General features: G+C 39.5%; 1 long non-coding RNA gene across 1 annotated transcript in view; it reads left to right on the forward strand.

Annotated features, from left to right (window-relative positions):
* The first annotated feature begins 2097 nt into the window (after positions 1 to 2097).
* The window catches only part of LOC146510172 (uncharacterized), a 183163-nt gene continuing 161623 nt past the window's right edge, over positions 2098 to 23637 (forward strand). The window contains exon 1 of the long non-coding RNA XR_014876479.1: positions 2098 to 2128. This is a non-coding gene — a long non-coding RNA (uncharacterized LOC146510172). The remainder of the gene's footprint in view (positions 2129 to 23637) is intronic.

The following is a 23637-nucleotide window of genomic DNA, read 5'->3' on the forward strand; positions in this document are numbered from 1 at the left end:
GTCACACCATTTCACTCCATTAAAAGTCTATGTAGACAATGAGGCAAAAAGTCTCAGTAGAGGCTATACAATATATATCTTATAAAACACATAAAACTACAGCGACAAATTATCAAAAGCAAACTTTAAAGGAAAAACATTTACAACCTCACTTCCACAGTTGGGATGCTGTATATTATGTAAATAATAAAAGCAGAAAGCAGTGATTTACAAATCTCATAATATTTTATGCCCCAGAAATATCAAATAAAACACATCAAACACATAAACTGAGACATTTTACACATTAATGAAAAATATTTGCAAATTTTGAAATTGATGGCAGCAGCACATCTCAAAAAAGTTGAGACAGTGGCGTTAATAACGTTAACAGGTCAGTAACATGATTGGATATAAAAAGAGCATCTTATAGAGGCGGAGCTTCTCAGGTGTAAAGATGGGCAGAAGTTCACCAATCTGCTACAAATTGTGGAAAGATTTCAGAAAAATGTTCTTCAGTGTAACAAAGGCTTGGAATATGTCATCATGTACACTGCGTAACATCATCAAAGGATTCATAATCTGGAGAAATCTGTGTGTTTAAGGGTCAAACCCAGAAATCGGTATTGGCTGCCTGCGATCTCTGGGCCCTCAGGCGGTACTGCTTTAAAAACAGCCATGATGCTGTCATGGAAATCACAGCATGGGCTCAGGAACACATCCAGAAATCACTGACTGTTCATTGTGCCACCTCCAAATATAGGTTAAAGAGCTGCCATGCAAAGAAGAAGCCATATGTGAACAAGAAACACTGCTATCTTCTCTGGGCCAAAGCTCATCTAAAATGAACTGTGAAAAGTGAAAGACTGTTGTGTGGTTAGTCCTGTGAACTGAAGGGGAAAGGGCTCGTTATTGACGCTCAGTGTTTGATGTTATGGGAGTATATTAGTGCCTACAGAACTGGCAGTTTACACATCTGGATAGACACCATCAGAGCAAGGTCTGCAAGTCTTTTAGAGGGCTTTCATATTTCTGCAAGACAATGCTAAAGCGCATAATACAGCTATTACAATAGCATGGCTTGGCAGTAGAAGAGTAGAAGGTGTTGAACCCTTTCACTAACATGAAATGAAAAATATGACACAGAAAACCGAGGACTGGTGAGCAGCTAGAAGTCGAGTGGCTGGTCTCTTCAGTTCTCAGACATTTATGGCCTTGTCACAATTTATTTAGATGTGTTTCTGCATTAAATGTGTCAGTCTCAGGAATTGGGGTTGTAAGTTTTGTAATTTTAGCTAAAAATCATTATTTCTAACGTGATTGATGTGTTGCCCATTTCCTATTCACTTGATTAGTAACGATATTCGGTTTTGCAAAAAAGGGACATTTCCTAAGGGACCTCAATCTTCAGAGCTTTAACGATAGAATCATATCTATGCACAATAGGAAATGATGACCTGCACAGCTTCAAAAATCATGATAACTCACTCGCCCCTGCACACCTGCAGTAAGTCTGCAAGAAAAACAAGATTAAAGCACACACACCTTCTATTTTTTAAATTCTCGCTGCATCAGAACCCATTTTTCCCTCCTCTCTCCCTCGTACTTTGTTTCATAAATCTGTCTGATGTGGCTTTCACACGGGGGCAGATTATTGCTTTCCAACTAAAACCAGAGACATTTCATGCTCAAGAGTGAGAGGGGATTTAAGGACCAAAATCTAATCTACTGTAGAGTACAATGATGAAATATCAGTGTAATATCTACTGAGGAGCTTGGGAAACCTCAATACAAAGTAAGTCCCACATATCATGAAGCATTTCTAATCCTGTCTTCTTCTTCTCTTCACCACCTTCTTCTTCACCATTGCTTTCCCCCTCTTGTCATCATCCTTTCCTTCTCTTTCCTTTCCCACCACTCTCTTCCTAATCCAGAACATCAGACCAGATTTTGGCTTCAATTGCATGCTGCAGCAGCAGTCTTAATCTTCGGGTCATGAGTCTCTCATCCGCAGATCTCCCTCTGCAGCCTCTCTGTGTCTATTTATGGTACACGTGCACATGCAGCAGCGTGGTTGAGAATGAAGCGGGGATTGAAAGAGCCTTAGGGGCAGAGGACGGGGGGGGGGGGGGGGGGGGGGGGGGGGGGCGTGAGAAGCGGTTGGTGCCTTCCATAATCTGGTTGCACGAAGCTATCCCTTAATTTCGGTGAGGTTGAGACTGCTTTGCACAGAGCTGAAATGAATAGATTGTAAGGCTGGATTTGCGCTGGCTACACACAAGCAAAGATAATTTGAACGAGGGTGAAAGCGCTCAGGCTGTGGCCGGTCTCGTCAGACAGCATTCCTCTGCACCACCAGTAGGACTGTCGACTGCCTAGCATGCCACATTATCTTCACAGCTCCAGCCAACCATGCATGTGCCTTCACCAACCCTGGAATGAGAACAGCCCTATCAGCACTTTGCTCAGTTATGGTGGTGGGTGTGTGTGTGTGCGCGCGAGTGTGTCAAGGGGTTGATTGTGGGTCGGCATGCTAACAAAACACCGTGCATCCCCCCCTCTCATTGCCACTCTGTCTTTGTCTCTGCTCCTGAGCTGCCCTGCCGGTGAGTTTGTTTGTGTCCAGCCAGCAGTCCTGAGAGTGAAAAGCTTCATCAGCTGAATTACTGGAAGTTAGCTGTCTCAATCAATTAGGTCTTGCTGGCCGGGACACAAAGCTAAAGCTGATGAGTTGCAGTCTCTTCCATGTCCTCCTCTATCCTGCCATCTTGTCGCCCTTCATTTACTCTCCTCCCTGTCTTTACCTCATTCTTTCCTGTGCTTCTCCCTTCCTACACCCTATCCTCCCTGGTAAGCGACTAATCCACTTACATATGCAGCAACTTACATTAGCCATACAGCACACGCGTCAGCTCGTAGCTTGTAGTCACTCCTCCTGCATGAAGACTGGTGCCTTTACACATGTGAATCAAATAATGGTAAAGATGGCAAAGAGGTAAAGAAAGGGTTCAGGGACAAGGAGACGCTGAGGTCCTGAGACAGGCAGTGATCCTTTTCTTTTTTTTTTCACACGGTTAGAAGGTTTTCATGGAATCCACACAAGGGCTGTGTCATTTACATTATCACACACCCACATGCACAGAGAATCCTGTGACTGAACTCTGTCATGTGGCTAGCTTAGTCCCGTATAAGCTAACTGTGTGACCTTTAGCATTCCCAAACACTGTAAAACACATTTACAGTGTATTATAGCAAAGGAAAAAGTAAATAGCAAATAATACAGCTGTTTAGAATAGCTTACAGACAGAATATGCGATGGTATTTAGCTATGTAAGTGCATATTATGTAGCGTTGATCTCTGGTAGCCATCCTTTGACCTCATCACTTCCCACAAGAAATCATCAAACTCAGGATAGCAGTAGTTGGAACAAATAATTACTTTGACCTCTGAGGAATGTCAGAGTCTACGGGAGGATGCTAGAGTGGAGGGAGGCGCAAATTTCACATGGAAGAAATCGTTAGCTCAAGTAGTTCCAACAGAAAATATACGCATTTATTTATATTTAGTTATTTTTCTGTAAAAGTAGACTGCCCAGAGTGGCAGTAGCATTGCTTCTCAGACAGATGGGCTGAGAAGAATCTAACAGATTTATTTTAAAAAGCTGTATAAGGTTTATTTATTTGTTTGCTCATTGCTAAATTTGGTATCGTGAACCGTAAAATCACTTTGAGGACTCTCTGGCATACTGTAGAACAAAAACACGACACATAAATACACTATATAAACAAACGCTGCACATATGTGATTTTCTTCAAATGTACTTTTACATTTATTTATTACACTTTCTTTGTGTCAGTGAACAGTGAAATAACCAAAAACAGACGTTTTGCGTAATTCTGCTACTGCACTGGACTCATCGTGAGTATGGATGCTTTCTTCCCATAGTTTATCATATATTTTAGGTTTGTAAAGCTACCTTAATTATACTACTATACTTAAGTAATAAAACCTTAAGTTTATACACATTTGATACACATTTGAAACAATGACAAGGCCTTAAAACAGCAAACATGGCCGAAACACTTACGTTATCTTTACAGTCAACGCTGCTCAGGGTATGATGGACGAAAAAATGAACCTTAGATGGACTGCTGTTCACTCTGTTTTCTTGTTAAACAGTGGTTCAATCTAAATGATAAAAGGGTAATGTAAAGCAGTTCATCTATGCAATCTTCCTAGTGGTAGAAAATCAGAGAAGTATTATTAACGGCTGTGCAGAAAACAGTGACACTGGTATTTTTTTAAAAGAGAAGGATGTCAAGAACAAGACAATGGAAACATTGTCTAAAACATTGTCTATTCATTGTCTAAAAGTTTTTTGGGACAGCCTTACTTAACATTATGTAGTACACCATATGATCAATTAAGGGTGTTTTTTTAAAAAGAGACTTTAATTGTCTTTCTAGCTGTCTTTATTAAAGCTGCCCACAAGCCTTACAGCCTTGTGGATTAATTGGGAACAAATCACACTAAGTCTTTAGAAAGCCGGGCTTAGCACTAATATCCTTTAAATATGACTTCAGAAGACAACGTTTTATGGATATGGATAAGACTCAGTCAGGATAACTTCGTGCACTGATTACTCCATCCCTAAACTAAAACGCTTCGTTAAAACAGCTGCTCATGAGCGTGGACGGATGGTAAACCACAGGACAGGCTTCTTTTTTTTTCTTTTCGTTTTTAAGGAAATGTAAGATTGCACTGAGTTACAGAAGCTACAGGAACAGACGGTGGCTGTCACAACTTCGTCTCACTGTGGAAACTGCAGATACAAAATGTGACAAATTGGCTGGCAGAAAAGTATCAGCGACCTAAAAACACTGCAGAAAATCTGTTCGTCATCATTACGTCTGATCTTAGTGGTCCAAGGCACCTCAGACATTCGGTGTCCTGAACCGTTCTTCTTCATTAGAACTCTGGCTCCTTTCACAAACCACAAAATATGAAATTCAGAGTGTCAAAATGTTGATGATGAGTATGTTTTTGCTTGTTTTCTGCTGCTGTGCAATGGATGAATGGCTTGCGTCATAAAACGTAAGGCACTTTATTTTTTAGGCCACGTGATAATGTCCTGATATACTTCAGCTGTGAAATTCCTCCTCACAGCTCGCTGGTAGAGTGTAGATAAAGCATTATGACATTTGACTTGTTTAGGAAGGTAATAATTAGCTTGTCAAATTGTGCTCGCAGGTGGTCATTTGGCTCGTTTCCAGGACGACGCTGTACTCACTATCAGCTCATATTACTGAATTAAATCTGTCAATTTTGCATTTTAACATCGGGTGAGAGTACAGGGTATATTTTTTTCCCTTCAAGCGTAAGAAAAAAAATAAACTGTAGAGCTTTGCAGTTCTGCAAGTCGGTCATGTGATCATCATCATCACATGAGTGTCTTTGCCCAACAAAGGGTTGATGTGTGTTTACAGTTCAGGTCAAAGTTTAATGTGAGTGTGTTGTGTGCATTTGCTTATGTGTTACTTTTACAAGACTGTGTCTGTGTGTGTGTTTATCTGACATGTGTGTGTCAGATTTTTTTTTTCTAGCCTCATGATTGCAGCGATGCAGATGTGCCTCAGAGAGAGAGACACAGAGAGAAATGCAGTACAAGGGGGTCACATGGAAGGAGTCACATGGGCTCACCATGTGTCATTGCTGGAGGCCTGGTGAATTGGCTTCAAACAACAATCCTCTCACTGTGTGTGTCGGTTTGTGAGCGTGTTGTCAAAAAAAACAGTACAGTCAGTGCTTTCTATGCTCAATGTGACTGAGCTATTTGGGATTGAGAGTGAAGGTGTTTTGTGTGTTATATTGTCTTAAATTAAACTTAAGTAATGGGATGTTGCTTGTGAGGAGAATCGCATCTCGACTTTTTCTGTAGTCGTCCTTTTTCATCATCAGAAGCATTGGAACAATAACCTGCAGCTCCTGTCACAAGAGTTCAACCCGCGGGGGGGGGCTTCCACATTAAAGATCACTCAAGCGCCGATCTGACTGCACTGGATGTGATGTTGTTTGCATCTTAGAAACATTTACAGTTTCAGTACAGCCCTGAAAAACACAAATCCTGGATATGCTGCTGTATTTGGGACTTTGAGGTTTACGATAAGATAAGATACTATAAGATAAGATGAGATAAGATAGACTAAGAGATTAGTCCTCTACGAAATTCAAATTTCTACAGCAGAAAAATGAATACAGCTGCAATAAAAAGTAACCTATAACCTACAGCAAAAAACTTTGCAACTACAGAGAAAAATGCACACTGTACAAAGTAGAAAATAGAATTTAAATATAAGTAAACATACATAATTATTAATGATTTACACCTATTTCCTCCTTATGTTTATTTTGTGGTTCTGGAATCTACAAAAAAAGTAAAGAAAAGAAAAAGACAGCAAAAATATTGCTGTAGTAAAAAAAAAAGTGAAGTTAATTGCTGGGGTGAGAATACGCGGTATGAACCCAAAAACTAGTTAACGTGACAGGCGGGGGCCATCGGGAATGAAAATTAGTGTCAGAACAGTACCGTGCTGCACAATCAGGGCTCCAGGAAGATTAAGAAAGCTTTAGTGTAATTTTCTCTGACAACAAAATTGCATCTGCGAACAGGTATGGGACACCAAAATATGCTAAATGATCTCTCCCCGGTTCTACATTTTTGGAAGTTATTGTCATTAGGAACCTTTGTTGTGTCACCGGTACCCCGATTAAAGAGGAGGAGAGGGGAGTGTCTGTATTGCCACAGAAAGTTGATGGGTTTTTAGTCTCTGTGTGGGATGCAGTCCATAGAGCCAAAAAAAACAACAACAATAATAATAAAAAAAGGTACGCTCAATTAAACCTTTACTGAAAAAAATATACATCATTATTATGTAACCTTAAGAGATCCGTAAAGCTAATGGGGGTAATACCTAACTAACATGTGACCTGACTCTCCTGACTTTTGAAAATGATGTTAAATTTTATTGTAACACCTGGGGGAGAGGCAGCTCGTTTTTATTTTATTTTATTAAAGATAAAACAAACTGAGCCACTTTCAGTTCACAGTGATGCTACAGTATTTGTTTGAGTTTGGGAACTGAAAAAGAGTTTGGACCTGGAAATGGCTAAACGTCAGATTTAAAATTTGGATGCCTATAATAGACCAAACTACTCAGTTGTGTGAGTCCACAGAAAACAAAAAGTGCAAACACCCAATCATCTATGTCCAGTATATTTATCCACCAGTGGATCGTCACAGCGATAGAAATACCTTAAGCATGCTTGGTACCTAAGGAGGAAGAGTGTAAATTTGGGTGGTGTGTTAAGTTTGACCTCATTTAGTGTTATAAACATCCACTATGAAGGAAACCTAAAAATAAAAGTAAAAACATAAGTGAATAAAAATCTTCGAACTGGTAGATCTATGGTAGATCTATTGCTGCCCATAATCATCAATGCCCGTCAACCAAAGTGTAAAACCGCTGCCTTGTGTTCAATCTACCGTGTACGTGAGATAGGTCAAGGCCATTTACAATCCCAAAACCTGTTGTCAAGGAAAAAATAAAAAAAGAGTGCATCACATTGAAATAGTTAAATCTACATTACTCACATCTTCAGCTTCATAAATTTAAATTAGGGGTTTCAGATTAGGTGCTAATGAACATTTGTTGGGCGAGCCAGGATGATTTCAACTGCTGAAATCTAGAGTCTGGTCTTCTTTTTGCTGTTTGCTGTGTATGGCGTCACCCTGGGATGAGAACGCTTTTGGTGTCATCGTGCCAAGATCTAAGATGTCGAGAACTCTCAAAGGCACCCAGGAAAAAAAAAAAAAAGAAGACTGCAGATACCTAAGAGTATAGTAAGGGATTTCAAGAGAGCTCCATAATACTTCACCATCATTTACTAGTGCTGGAGATTTTAAATGTCCATTTAGACACCTAGAGGAGCACCGCATTCAGTATGATACATAGTTTAAGGCCAAAATATTTTTTATCAGAAAATCAGGTAACTTGAAGCAGTTAGCGTCATAGTGTATGCTTCCTGTTGTGTGACACTGACTTCAGATGTATGCAGAACAAACATCCTTTATGGTAAAAAACGTCATACTAACAAAGATTGACGGGTATGAATGTAATAGGTTGATTCACTGCTTCTAGGACTGGGCAGCCTGCACTCATTGATTCTAATATGAATTCTGCATCATATGCAATTATTCCTGAAAGAGGCTCAAATATTTGTTTATCAATGTACTGTATCTCAAAGAGGCCAGAGATTGCAGTAAGGAGTTGGGTAGTCTAATTCTGGGATTCAAATGAAAAAGAGTGTATTTTAAAAAGATTATAAAAAGCTGAAAATAGACAATCAGTTAAATCGGGCCTGTCTGCCACCTGATAAAGCCTAAATGAGTTTAATAAAGCATCACATAATGATGTCATTGCTCAAAAAGACTGTGTTTCAAGCTCTTCACACTTCTTTATATGCTTTGGCAGGAGACAGCTCTCCATCCTGTTTCTATGCCTGTCACTGCATCTGTGCTCTTGTCTGACTCCTTCTCCCATGTCCAGAGATGAGAGGGGGTGGGAAGAATGACGGCAGAGAGATGAGGGAGGTGGGAAGTCAATTGGAGGCCAAGAGAATAGGAGAAGAAAAGGAGGAGGAGGCAAGTGAGAGGAGAGGAGGTAAGGTCACAGATGTCTGAAAAGGAAGCTGTGAACAACATCTCTGAGTCACAGTACAGTCAATAGTAAGAGCAGAGAGAGAGCGAGAAAGAGGTCAGATGATACCAAACACACTGTGGCTAGCTAGGACTTGTAAGCGTGCAGTAGTAACTATCAGACCATTTGCCGTGACAGGTTGGGAAGTAAGTAAAGGGAACATAAGCTATTAAAGAGATTACATTACGAAAGTCTTGATTTATGCCTTATTTCTTTATATGTTATTTGGGGACAGGGGAAATGTGGGGAATTGAGGACAGCAATTTGTTGACACATGTGCAAACCCACATGGAAATACAGTATGTAAGGCAAAAACAGAGTTTGTACAGTTCTAACAAGCCTGAAAGTCAGTATTTGATAATAAGACCACCTTTAGTCTTTAACGCAGTCTAAGCTCTCTTAGGCAATCTTTCTTTAATTAGTCTTCATGAACAGTTTTCGAGGCTTCTTCCAGGATATTTCAAAGCACATTTTTTGTATGTTGGTTGCCTTTTGTTTCATTGTCAGTTAAGTGATGTCCCACACTGTTTTCAATAAAGCTGAGGTTCAGGCTGTGGGTAGGCCAATCCATGGCTGATAGTGTTCCCGATATCATTTTATTGCACTGGCAGTGTGAGTCTAAAAAACTAAACTGTTGAAAATCTGATTTTTCTTTTCTGCATTCATAATTCCATGAATTTTGATAAGATCCTCAATACCATGGCTGAAATGCAGCTCCAAACCATGACATAGCCTCCTCCATGTTTTTACAGATGGCTGTAGAGACTCACTGTTGTAGCTCTCTTATGAGCACCTGACAATTTAAACGAAATATTTCTAATTTGGACACCTCACTCTGTGTGATCTGTTGCTACTGATTTTCAGTCCAGTTCTTGTGTAATTTGGCACACCATCATCATTTCTTACTGTTTGGCTTCTTTAAGAATGGCTTCTTGAGAGCTAGCCTTCCACTGAGACCATTTCTGTTGAGGCTTCAGTGAACAATAGGTGGATCATCTCAAGGGCCAGATGCATCTTTCAGTCACATGTCGGATCATTGCTGGATTTTTTCCCCCCTCCTATTTCTTAAGGGACACGACTTCTTAGATACTGTTTATCTGCTTTAAAGACTTTCTTAGGCCTGCTGCTTCTTCTTTTGTCCTCAACTTGTCCAGAATACAAGAATACAATTTTATGTTTGCCAAACTGTGTTAACTTTGAAATTTTTCATACATTCTTAGGTTGCATAGGTCTGTCAGAGCTTCCTCCTGTTTAAAGGTCTGACAAAGAGCCATACACCAAGCAGCAGGTATGCCATCGACTTGATGTGCTCCTTTGTTGTGGCGTTTGTGTTGCATACAAATTACATCATGGGACTTTTGGCCACGTTGCTAGATCAACTGTGCGCACGTTAGGTTGTACTTGACTGAAATGGAAAACGTCCGAAACCGAATAGAGTTGAGCCACGTGGCATGGAAAAGGACTCTAATTGTTGGGGGTTTTCTTTGTATTATTGTAGGATCTTTACCTTACAATATAAAGGACCTCAGGGTGGCAGTTGCTGTAATCTGGCACAGTACAAACAAAATAAAATAAAACTGAACTGAACTGAATTCATCTAAAGAAATGGGGAACAATGTGTTTTAACAAAGTTTTTAAAGATACAATGTAAAATGGTTTCTTTGCTAACTTTTCTGTTATGTGTAGGCATAACACTGGTTCATACCTTAAATTAGATGTTTGAATCTTTTATAGATCAGCGTTAAGTGGCTTAACCTCTGAAAATAGTCAGCTACAAGGACTGGACTGAAAAACAGTGAAAAATCAGCCAATGGCCAAAGAAAAACTGTGACCTTCAGAAAGCCTGGAGAATTATTGCTCAAGATCACTTAAAAAACTTAGAAGAAAGCCTGGGTCCTTGGAAGAACAAACAAATTAGGATTTTGCCTCATAACATTTACAGAGTACTGTATTTTGGATAAATCGACAAGTATTTGTTTCTATTTATTTAAACCAGATGATCTGTTTATTCTTAAACTGAGACAAAGCAGCACAATACTGATGTTATCAGCTTTTATGGTGGTCAAACAAACTTGCTAACAAAATGTGATTTATTTGCACACAAAGTGGGAGTGAAAGTATATTTGCATTTATTTGCTGCTTTTGCGTCAATGTGGCCAATATATTGTGTTAAGCATTTCCATTTTGTTGTCCATCGACTCTTAACAGGAAATATTTGGCTCTTTAGCTGCTAATTGCTCCACTGTGTTCATTGGTATCTGTTAACTGGTGCTGAGCAAGAGCATTTCACTAAGAACAGCTGGCTGCTCCATCTGGAAGTAACACTGAGAGCAAGGAAAGTAAAGACAAATAATAGCCTGCTGTAAAATTAAAACACAATCTGTATCCTGTTTATATATGAACATTTTATTTGATACAGATAGTTGGGTTGTATTCATATTTGATTCCCCCCCCCCCCTTTGAATGTTTTCTTGTTTTTAAAATTATATTATGCACCATGGATCATAAAACCACCAAATTATCTTTACTCCTAAAAGACTCTTTATTCCAGGATTGTATTACCCTTGTACCAAGAGCATCTCTTTCAGCAGAGACAGATTTTAGCAGGTTGTGATTCATATAAAAAGGAGGTCATTAAAGAATGAATTGAGTTTATTAACCCTCAGTATAATTGCTGTTTTCAGTTTGTATATTTGACATTGAATTAACATGTTTGGTTTTCAAATAGACCTCGAATCAGAGCCGCACCTTTTCTGAATAAATGGCCGGCTTTTGCCACGCTGGACTGATAGCTTTTCCGTTTGTTCCACTGCCAGCATCAAAGTGCCATGATCCCGGACCAAACTTGGAATTATTAATCGCAAATGTGTAATTACACAGTTACTAATGCCAGAGTGTAACATCGAGAAATAGAATCAAAGTACTTTAACAGGTGCTGTGCAGACACCAGGTTCAGAATCAATCAGCGTGCTGGATATGTGGATGTAGTTTCAGCCTTTGTGTCGGTGCCTGTGTGTTTGTGCCTTTGTTGTTTCCCTCAGCTGCTCTGTGGTGTCCTAATGGGGTAGGAATAACAACAGGAGATCATAAACAGCAGCTGTGCTCGGTCAGGCCACACACTGCACTCTACCAGCAAGCCGAACTGGTCTTATGAAACCCGCTCGAAGGTGACGGAGTGCAGCACGGAAATAAGCAGAACACGATCAAAGCCATCAAAGTGTGTTTTCTGCACCTATAGTTTTTTATTCAACTTCAGGCAGCAAGTTCTTGGTTTCTCTTGTCCCTGGGTTGGTAGATCAGTCACTATTGTAAACAAAAATTACATTAATTGGTGCAAAAAGTAAAAAAATAATCATGCTCCCCCTAGGATGCACGCTAAAGGCTTGCCACAACAAGGTAAACATTTTTGGTTAATGCTTATGGCTTACGGCTAAGAGGAAGCCATAAGCACTTTAAAAAGCAGGCAGTCAGTGTAGTAAAAATGAGAGCTACTGCTCCACATTTGTACGCCTCTGACAACCAGTCATGTCGCAGTTTAAATTCATGACTGTCCAGACATGATCTCTGACCTTTTGATTATAAAATGCCACCATTTTATCATTTTTCTTCTTGAAATTAGTGTCACAGTGATCTTAAGCTCTGCCCATCAAGTTCTACTTGGTTCAGTGTTCAGTCCAAGTTAAGCCAGCAAAGTAATGTAATTCTCTTCAGAGGATCCTGACACATTGGATTCAGAACAATGGGATGGATGTGATTATAGGGACCTTGACCTTTAGCCACCAAACTCTGAACAGTTAATGCCACAGTCCAAGTGTCTGTGCAGACTGGCAAACCAAAAACATAACGCCTCTGGCTGCGGGTGTCTCCGCCATAGAGGCCCAATTATAGCTGGGCCCCTGACATATTTTAGCAAAAGCACAATGAATGAAAGCAACATTTAGGGGTATTTATATAGACTGGGTGGAACCAGTGTGCTGTCCTAACAGCAGAAACAGTGATAGAGGTGAAGATAAGATAAATAAGGAGGATGAGGGTCTGCGAGATTTAATGGGAAAGAGGGGGGAAAAAGAAAGACTGCTGATAAGATGGGATTAATTGTCCAAACCAGGCTGTCATCATCAACACAGATCTGGACACATAGAATTAGCGGTTGTTGCTAGGACGACAGTAACCAGAGATACCAGCGCTGGTGTTCAATCACATGGTGAGGTCATTCGTTGCCCTCGGGAATCAAATCACCCATTATGGCCGGCCCTCTGTGCCCATTTATACATCAAACTAAGCAACAAAACTGGCCCACAGGTTTTCTGTGGATTATAATGAAGAGCCTCAGACTCACATCCATGTGACTGTTATGACCCAGATCGTAATTTTGTATTGTCTGTTGTATGTGATCCCCCCACATACATTTAAATTTGCTCTGTGTTTTCAGTTACATAAGCTCTAGGTGGCAGGTTGCCATTGGCTGGAGACTGGAAGCATCAACTTTGAACTGAAACCTGGCTAGACCACCTTGGCTTTCCCTACTTCCTGTGTGTTGTGTTCGGTACAGCTGTGTGGACAAGTGTTCTTGGCTCTGAAAAAGTTAAATAAGTGTGTATATAATGTAAATATTGGAAATATATTTTTTTAAAAAGCAGTCCTGGTGCTGTAGGTGTCGTCTTTTTAACAAGCTTTTCTTCTTTTTAAATTGGGGAGGCAGCTAAGACACTTGAATTTTTTTTAAAATTTATTTATTTATTTTTTTTACAGGGGGTTATATAGTGATATAAGTTGTTTTGGCCGCGGCAACCCTTTCAACAATCCGTTACCTGTATTCACTTACCCTAATCACTTAAAGCTGGTCATCAGCGTGCCACGTTAACCCAGGGTTCCACTTGTTCACACGAAGAGGGTTGTGTTTATAGCAACTGAGCAATTACAAAAATGGGTGAGATTACCGGTAACATAGCGGCTCACTTTACAAATGAAGATAAACTTAGAAAAATATAAAGCGGTTAAACACATAGTACAGACAGATAGTAACACAGCTGCTGCAGATAAAGCAGTGGTGTGAGCATGTATGAGAGTAAAAGTGCTGTACAGTGGTTTAGTGTTAAAAAAGGTCAGTAAGACTGGGGAAAAAGCTGCTATATTAATAAAGGTTAGCGTATCTGAAGGCAGGGAGGAAAGTCGGATACAGTCTGTGTAAGTTAACAGATTTATCAATATCACAGATCCGTCATTAAGCTGGACAATCTCATTGATTATAAATTTAATGAAATTAATGCTTAAATGACAGTTTTAGCTGTTACTCTTTCAGCTGCGGCCTCGTTTGTGCACTCTGGTATTACCTAAGCCGGGTGTAAAAGTTATGTTAATTTACCATCTATTATAACTATTCTACATAGTACATTATGACAACTACCGACTCAATTAAACTACTAACTTCATCACTGAAAACTGGACATTGTGATGGTCTGTCCACATGAGACTCCACTGCGCTCATTCATTGCATACTGAAATATTGTATAAGCCCACAGTGTTGTGTGACAAGTCACCCTCTGTCATGCTGTTATTAACACAAATGCCAGCACAGTCACCTTGACTCTTATAACAGCTTATGGCTGGTCCCATGCAGGAGAACTGGTTCAATAAGCATTTTATTTTTGCTGGACTGTACAAGGAAGTCTCTCCAAAGTCATTACAAAAGCATTTTTTTCCACTTGGAAGCCATGTTGGTAAAGATTGCAGTCAGTTGGGTGGCTCCTCCACTCCAAGTATCCTTGGGCATGATGCTGAAGCCTGAGTCCTCCCTATATATTCATCAGATTCATCAGATTGTGTGTGTGGATGTTACATAAAAGCACTAAGGCATAGAAAAAAGTGAATGGGTGAATGAGGCTCATAACAGAAAGCATCATGGGTGCTCAAATGGACTATGAGTTATTTTGACTAGCATGTCTAAATGAATAAGGAGAGAGAAAAGATATAACCTTTATAGTCATGTGGACACAAAACGTGCACGCCTAGACTCTACTGTGGTGTCTGATTAAAATAAAAATAATAAAGAGTTTGTTGATTTGACTCTAAAGAAAGGTTTTAGAGGCTTATTTCTCTGCAGCTTATTTTTACTTTGCTTGCACAAAAGTCACACACAGTTATGGCTTCATTGATGGCACAACAGAAAGAGCCAATCACAATCACCCAAGAAAAATGTAAATTACACTTAGGTTTATCCTTATTATGTTAAAGAATAGATATGTCTGCCACCACATTGCTGAAACATGAACCTACAAGGTGCACATGCGTCACTGCAACAGCACCATTAGCATATTAATCCCGGTTTGGCTTTGATAGAGCCAATGATTGATTGTCTGGGGTGTGCAGTAGGACAGCCACTGTCTTTGCCATTAAATAGTTCTCATATAGATTTAAATTCTTTAATCTTTGAGTGCTGTGTCTCTCTTAGTTAATGGATCAGGTTTCTAAGAGACTCTACTTTCTTGCAGAATAACATAGACTGTACTGAAATTGGTTATAATTATGGGCAGGTCATCAGCTGACTGTGCAATACATGCCTGTTCTCTGTGTAGCCTATATAGTTACGCCCATCAAAATTAAAGTTATGTATTTACTGTATACAATTATTTAGAGGAAACTACAAACAATCTAGTATAACAGGAAACATCTCGTGTGATGTTAGATCATACATTTGGTTATCCATAAGGACCATAAAATGGTATGAAATGGATTAAAAATGGCCGAGCTGGTGCAAAGAAGAATTAGAAACCTAAAGAATAATGCCAGCAGGGAAGGTGTTGTTTCAGCTCACAGGGAAATGAAAGTGGGGGTTTATAACACCCCGCTGGCGTAAAGGAAAGCAGATTAAAATCAGCAGAGGATGATGGTGATAAAGAAGTGTGCCAGGGTGCACAGCAGTGTCCCAGATATCAGTGCAGGGCTAAGTGTAGGTGTTGTTCCTCAAAGCAAGATTTATGTTATAGAACCAGGTTAATGAACAAAGCTGTGTATGGCTCAGGGTCAGAAAGATTACCTTAGATGTTCATGAAAGAACTGTGACATTAACTGTATTAATAGGGGGGGGAAAACATTATAAACATAAGTGCTAAAAATGTATCCATATTTAAAGTTGCTTTGGAGTCTGTATTAATGCATTTGAGTTGGGAATGGCATCAAACTCTGAACAAAGCTAGGCTACTTGTTTCATGTTTAGCATTCATGACAAACTCTAGCTTCTTAATTAAACCATTAACAAGTTAAAACATTGTTTCTACTAATGTGGTGAGCGTGATAATGACAAATGAAGAAGGCAAGTCGACCGATGTACCTAAATATACTATTATATACCCCTCTATAAAGACTGTAAGATGGGCATTTTTTTAAACACATCCAGATGGATGGCTGATTTGACTCCTAACACAGGCATCTGCGCTGCTTCACCTCAGCTAACTGGAGTCAGTGAACTGGACCTCTCAGTTATGTTTGTAGTGTTTGTGGATTTTTGGAGCTCTAAAAAGCTAACACGGTAGAAGCCAAAATGTTAATGTTGAAGCTTCAAAATGAAGAGTCCAAAACCAGCGGGTTTCTATACAGGCTATGATTAAAACAGTAACCTTTATTACTGAGAAATGCCAATCTAGGAGGGGCATTTCTATGTCCCAGGTAATTAGGAGCACTTAAATATAGTGACCTTCAACCAATATGACCCCGGTAGATTTATAACCTTTAGCAGTCAAACAAAAACAATAGATGCTTGGAAAAAGTAGTGTTTATGGCAGAGCTGTTATATTGGATCGTATTAGAAGTGGCCAGTGAGTGTGCATTGCCTTTTTACTACCTTCACTTTGTGCTGTTGTCTTATCGTTTCCAGCATCTCCTCCCCTGTCCTCTCCACCCATTACCAGATGTGACCTATCACATGTCCCATCTGTCTAATGCACCTCATATCTCCAACAGTGCCATCTCCTCAACAAAGTCCAGGCTTTCTCTTCTCTCTCTCGGGCTGCACACATGCATGCAGTGACAACATTTGGTACTGATTACCTCTTCGCTATCTGCTGTATCTTGGCTCTGTTACAGTTAGCTTCTTTCGGGCTATACACAACATCTGCCTCTGTCACCACACGTCTGTTCGCCACTATGATGCTGTACATCATCATCGTTGCACTTTAGAAAACAAAACTGATGCTGTGATCAGAGACGTGAAGATTAGTGGACGGCAGCTGGATGCAGCGTAGGTCACACAGTGCAGTGCAGTTGGCTTCTATGTTTATGAGGTTTTCTACCTAGATGGTGCTTTTGCTGTGAATGCTGACTGCATTATTTATTTATATGCTAAACTCAACCCCAGATTAGGACTGACCTACTTATCTTTTCGGATAGCAAAGCTTGCTGTTTTCCCCACAGTATCTTTCATCAGGCAGGCAAATTTCAGCATCTCTTCCTTCCACCCCTCTGCCTCCTTTCCCGACTGCCTTCTCATCCCTCTATTTTGCCTCTTCTTGTCCTCTCCTTGATATACAGCCTGTCACAGTCACTTCTGTTGCTATGACGAGTCTGTTGGTGCGAAAGTGGAGTATTGTGTTTTCCAGACCACCACAAAAGACTGAAAGATGAAGGCTGGGAAAATAGTGGTGATGATGGTGACAAGCAGGAGGAGAAACACAAAAGCAAAATGGGGCGAGGCAAGTTGGAGACAGCAGGAGGTGAAAGAAACAACAGGAGGAGGCAAAAAAATGTTAAAAAGAAACAAGGTGGAGATGAGGTGCAAATGTGTGGAAGAGGTGTGAAGTACATTTCTGATTGTAAAGGTTAAAGATGAAATTCTAGTCGATCTGTTTGTAAAATCAGAGTGAGGCGTCAGAATAACTGCTGTCTCCTTACTGACAAGGTGCTAATGAGCAAAGCATCAAACCTCACTCACTGAAAATGTGCCACCATCTGTGCAAATGACGCTAATGCTGATAAACAGTTACACTATCCCTGCGTCAACTGAACAATCAAACAATTCTTCACCGGACACAGCGAAAGCAAACCCAATGTGAGAAAAAAAAAATCTCTGAATGACCGCTTGAGACTTGCTCCAAAAGTGAGTCAGTCCCAACAGATTTGTGCAACAGACATACTCGGGGAAAACAGTGGCTGGAGACTATGACACAACCAAAATTATTGTGACCCAAATGCAGCGCAGTGCCTTTAATGGTTACTTCAGGGACCAGTTGCAGTCAGTTGCCATCTCCGAAGCGACTTTGGTGCATCAAGATGGTGACCATTGAATAAAATCAATTAAATGCAACCTGTTTCTAATAATACAACAACTAACTGCGATGAACTGATTGAGGATGATACATTTGTGGCTGTCCACAAACACAAGAGTTCACATTAAACAGAAAACCTTGTTTTTGAATAGGAATATAACTAGAAGTCCCCTATTGTAATGAAATGTGTCACACATATGTCACACTTATGTGTTACTGAGTTTAACATTTTAGCAAACTCTGCATTCATGAATTACACAGCAATTATTTGCAAACAGTCTGAGATTGATTGCAGTCAGTCCAAGTCAGACCCCAGTTGCTTGGAGACAGGTTGCTAGGATTGAAAATAGTTGGTGACCAGCTGGTAAATCCTACTTGCAGAGCAACTACTGATATTTGCTAGTCACAAGGATGTTAGCATCCAATTTTTATTCTAGTGTGACTGAACTATTGTTTTGTGTTTTTAAGGCAATTATGTGCCAAATAATATGGCCTGTTGTACAGGTAACTGTACTCCAAGTCTGCCATGAAGTCTGCGGTTCAGTTCTGATGAATGAAATACTAGTATGTGGTTTGTATGTTACTTCACACTAATTAAGAAGAATCTGTATTCATCTCAGAAAAGAGCCTTGCAATCACACTTTTAGGTTGTCATGGTAATCCTGTTGTCTTATATACTACCTGTCGTTTGGAGTAAAAACAAGAAACAGAGTGAAAGAAATCTTGATATAATTCGCTAAATCGCCTGATATATGATGTCATCATGTTATCTAGCAATCAAATACCGACAGGCTAAAATGTCCCATCTTATACAAGCACTGTTTCATTTTAATTTCACAACAGCAACTTTTCATTTATATCCTCAGAAGATCACACTGCAAATACAACCTGTTCTGCCCCACCCACATCAAAAACACATAAAATATAATCAATTAGGCAATTAGCAAATTAAATGTCCATCTTTTATATACAGCCTTTAAGTTTGCTAACACAGTGTATAGAGCATATACAGTGCACACTCCACAAGCATTATATTCCAGGGAGAAGAGGAGGAATAGGATAAAAGCAATTGTTTCAACGTTCATCTGAGAAAAAACCCACAATCTTAGTGGGGTGTGTTAATCAGCAGTGTGAGTGTAAATAACCATAGTCAGGGAAAGACAGGAGCTGTAGTGGTAAATATTTATTTAAAAATGTGAAGAGTGCCTGACATCACCAAACTGCTGCACTGTAGTTTAAATGTAAGACTTTTTTGTAAAGTCAGATGTTCTGAAACCTTGCTTGTGCCTGCCCGGTTGGTCAGTGCTAACGTTGATGCTGCAGTTCTGTGTCAGAAACTAAATGGCTTCTCTGTTAGAAATGACAATGCAGTTTCTCTCTTACAGGAATTAAAGAGCTTCCTAGAAAATGACGTTGCATGTGCACAGTCACGCTTCTGCTGTCTGCATGCTCTTCTATCCTTTGTTTCTGCCTTCAGGTGTGTGTGTTTGTTCTGCATGCATGTGTGTGTGTAGAGTCTAGAGTTGTTAGGATATCTGAGACATTTCTGTCAGGTGCTTTTGTTGGAGAACAAAAAGAAGCTTCCTTTGTGGCCTCTTAAGATGACCACACATGTATAATGCACACAATCACATCCACACAAGCCCACGCAGCCCATACAGACATAGAACACACACAGCAATTGTTATAAATTGGAGTGGAACAGCAAGGTCGCGTTTTTGTGTGTGTGCTGTGACACCGTCCCCAGAAGATGATAAAATGAAGGGGCAAGGCGATAAAAGGAGAAGAAGGGAGAGCTTTCTTCTTAAATGATTATTTCTCCTTGACCCCAATTAGAAGAGCATGATCATGTGATTATTATTTTTTCTGTGGAAAAAGAAAAGATCCATTCTGCTCTGAGCATGGCTGAGGAGAGGACTGGGGAAAAAAAGATTTCACACCGGTGCAATAATAGCAAGATTCTTCAAGTGTCCTTCTGCATGACACTTGTGTGTGATGAATGTTGGTCTTTTTCTGGCAGCAAATCTCGACTGAATTGTTAATGTAAAAATGTAAATATAAGGGTCCAAATGGGGTTATCGACACTACCAGTGTCATTTATGTATATATAAAAAGATTCCCTCTTAAAGGCAGAGATTCAACTCATGTAATAAATAAAGAATGAATTATCATAATATGCTACAGTTTCCAGATGACGATTTAAAATTTGAGTGCCAGTGTATGGGCAGGCTCAAGATCACCATTCACCTTTTTTCACTCACTATGTGTTCATACATCACTCTACATTCAATCACTAGTTATTATTAATCTCTGGCTGTCTTCCACAGCATGTGCAATGGGTGATTGCCGCTCCCTGAGCCTGGTTCTGCTGGGCTGGAGGGTTCTTCCAGTTAAAAGGGAGTTTTTCCTTCCTACTGTCGCCAAGTGCACAGGGGGTCATCTCATTGTTGCAAGGTTTCTTTTTTGTATTATTAACTTGCAGTATAAAGCACCTTGAGGCCACTGTTGCTGTGATTTGGCGCAACATAAATAAAATAAAATTTAATGAACTTCATATAATGCTAGCAAAATGTTTGGCAAAACAATAAAATACAGAGTCAGATTTCTCTCCTTTAACAGCAAAACTATCAGTTTGGCCTAAAAAAGATGTTGGAAGAAAGTCTTAAAAATGGTAGAGGGACTGGTTCATATAGTGCTTTTCTATTCTACTTGAGCACTTTATACAGCATGTCTCATTCATTCACACAAACACTTTTTTCTCTACATCTAAGTGCTTTCTGTCTAAAATTCAGACACATTCACACACTGATGAATGCATTAGGAGCAACTTTGGGGTTCAATATTTTGTAGATAGGAACCACCAACCTTCCAATTAGTGGATGACCTGCTTTACCTTCTGAGTCAGAGCCAACCCGAAACGGTACAGAAACCATCCTGTCAGAAATGGCCATCTTTTGATATCACTGATATAACTATTTGACAGGAAGCCGCTGGCTGACACAGACACCAAAAAAACAGGGTCACAAGAAAAAAGGTTTTAATACTCAGCAACAATGACTCTTTACAACAAATTTAATACAGCTGATGCCAGTCTTTCTAGATACTATTATGTTCTTGTTGGGTAAATGTGACTTAGCGGAAGAAGAGAAATCTCACTACAAAACAACACATCTCTGTCTATCTGTTCATTTGGCCACACGTGGGCTCCTACAGTTTCTTCAGGAAGAGATGTGTTTGATACTATGATGTTGTCACATTGGCAAGCAACCACACACCCACAACCTCATAAAAGCTTTATTTTATTTAAAATTTCAAAATGATACCTACAAAAATGAAATATCACTTTGCCTGGCAACCACCTAACAACAGACTGAAATGATCTGTTTGTAGCCTTTTTATACACTTAAAATAACTTTTGACACTGTCCTATAGTCCTCAGTTCATTACAGTAGCATCTAATTTATATCCACAAAGGTTGAATTATGCATGAAATATTGTACCATCATCATTTTACCTAGCAACCAACTGGACACCAGTTAAGGTTAAGCATTTTTTTTTTACTATCTATGCACCCTAAAACACCTTTTAAATGCATTGTATCATCTTAATTTCACAGCCAACAGCAAGAAGATGCCAAAATGTTGAACTGTTGCATTGGCTTGTACTAGTTGCTGCAGTTCATTCTCTGAGGATCATGAATTTAAAGTAGTGAGTTTGGTTTTACTCCATTGCTTTAGAGCTAGTGGCGAATCAGCTGATTAACAAATACATAATCTGTATTATCACACAAATGCGACTGTTGCTTTTTGTTTAGACTACTGACATGCAGCTCACTGTAAAACATGTTTCTGCCAGGTTATCAGTTTAGAAATCATCAGCTCAGTTTGCAGACTCTGCGACCTCTCATGGTGCTAACCTTTCTCCCTACATGCATACAGATAAACCACTGCCTTTTAACTTTTGTTTCACTTCTTGCTTCTTACAGCTCACACACACCTGCTTCTGAATGTGTATGCAAAAAAACGTTCTTGCTATTTCTAGTTTCATGTGGTCTTTTCACTACATAGTCACTTAGTTAACCAACAGCAGAGGTGTGATAACAGATAGCTATCTGCACATCTGTCCGTTCCATTAATAGAAGCATATTGTTACTGACAATAAAAAGACTGATGGTGAATTTTAAGCTAAGTTCAGTATAGTGTAACACATTTACTGCTATTTGTTATAGAGCAGCAGTAGCTGCAGCCCAGTAAACAATGTTAGATGATTCAAGAGTCACAATTAAACAAGACTAGAGTGTAAAGTCATGCTAGCAGCAGGGAGCTAACAGCATGCTTTGAGGACCTTTGAGCTAAAGCACAATATTAGCATGCAAAGCTAACACACTGGTGGTAATACTTAGATTTGATGTCTTATTGGGCTGCAAATTTAATTGACTTTACAGGAAGTGAATGCCTGTAGCATTTTTGCAAATACAATTATTGAGATGCTTTCTTCTAAAGTAAAATGATTTTTAAAGAAGAAAAGCTGAGGTTAGTGGGTTATAAGCCAACATTTGGCTCAAGAGAGAAAAGCTCATTCCACAAAATCACTATTATAGAAGCTGATTGTAACATCAGCCTGGATACCAGACTCTCACTGATGCTTAGGAAACTTGTGCTTTAGCTTGAGCCCAAATAACCTTTAGACCAACCTGTTTCTTTATATTTTTGTCACACCCAATAGAAATTTTGAGAAATTGTTGAGCTTCTTAAAAAAGTGGCGTTATTCACCTTTTCAAAGGAGCAGGTGGGTAAAAGAGCTTCGGATTTTCCTTTGTAGTGCTAAGATTTATTTTATTTATTTCTTTGCTGTGGCAGAGAGGTGTAAAAGATACAAATGTAAACTAAAAGCTACATTTTATATTTTTATTGACCCAAAAATTATGGTGCTTTTAATGCGCCCTGTCTGCAAATAAATAGAGGAAACTGTTTTGATCCAAATATAACAGGTGTGCTCTGTCCACTGGCCCACCGTACTATAAAATACCTACCTGATAGAGTACCTTAAAATGTGGTCCAGATATATGAGTCTGAATGATTTTACTTTCTCCCCAAATCTTCCTGTGGGCTCTGCTGGAAAGAACTTTTCCAGGATACCCATACAAATATCTGAAAGCCTCAGCTATGTTTTGTGCTAGAACGATGTTAGCATGCTAAATGTTTAGCTAACATAGAGGTCTGTTTTCACTGTGAGCACGCTAGAACACTTCAGCTAGTATTTAACTCTGAAATAATGGCTTGCCTAATTAAAGCATACCTAGCATGGCCATGCTCTTGCAGGTTTTATGACCAGTGTTGATGTTGGATTGTAAATGAAAACTAAATTGCTGCACTAAAACACTTCTGCCGTTGTGATGAGAAATAAAAAACTTTTTTGGCTTATAAAAAAACATCAACTTGACAATTACATATATTTTCTGCATTTACACCACAGAATTAAGAGCTCCGAATGAATATCCTTTTAATATGATCCTGGTCACTGTGTTTCTTCCTCGCTCTGATTCTGTGCCTGCATGTGCGTGTGTGCGCGCGTGTTCGTTGCGATGGTTAAATGGGTGCCCACAACTTGGCAGAGCTGTGTTTAGACCTCGCTATGCATC

The sequence above is a fragment of the Neolamprologus multifasciatus genome, chromosome 10 (assembly GCF_963576455.1).
Source record: "Neolamprologus multifasciatus chromosome 10, fNeoMul1.2, whole genome shotgun sequence".
Lineage (NCBI taxonomy): Eukaryota > Metazoa > Chordata > Actinopteri > Cichliformes > Cichlidae > Neolamprologus > Neolamprologus multifasciatus.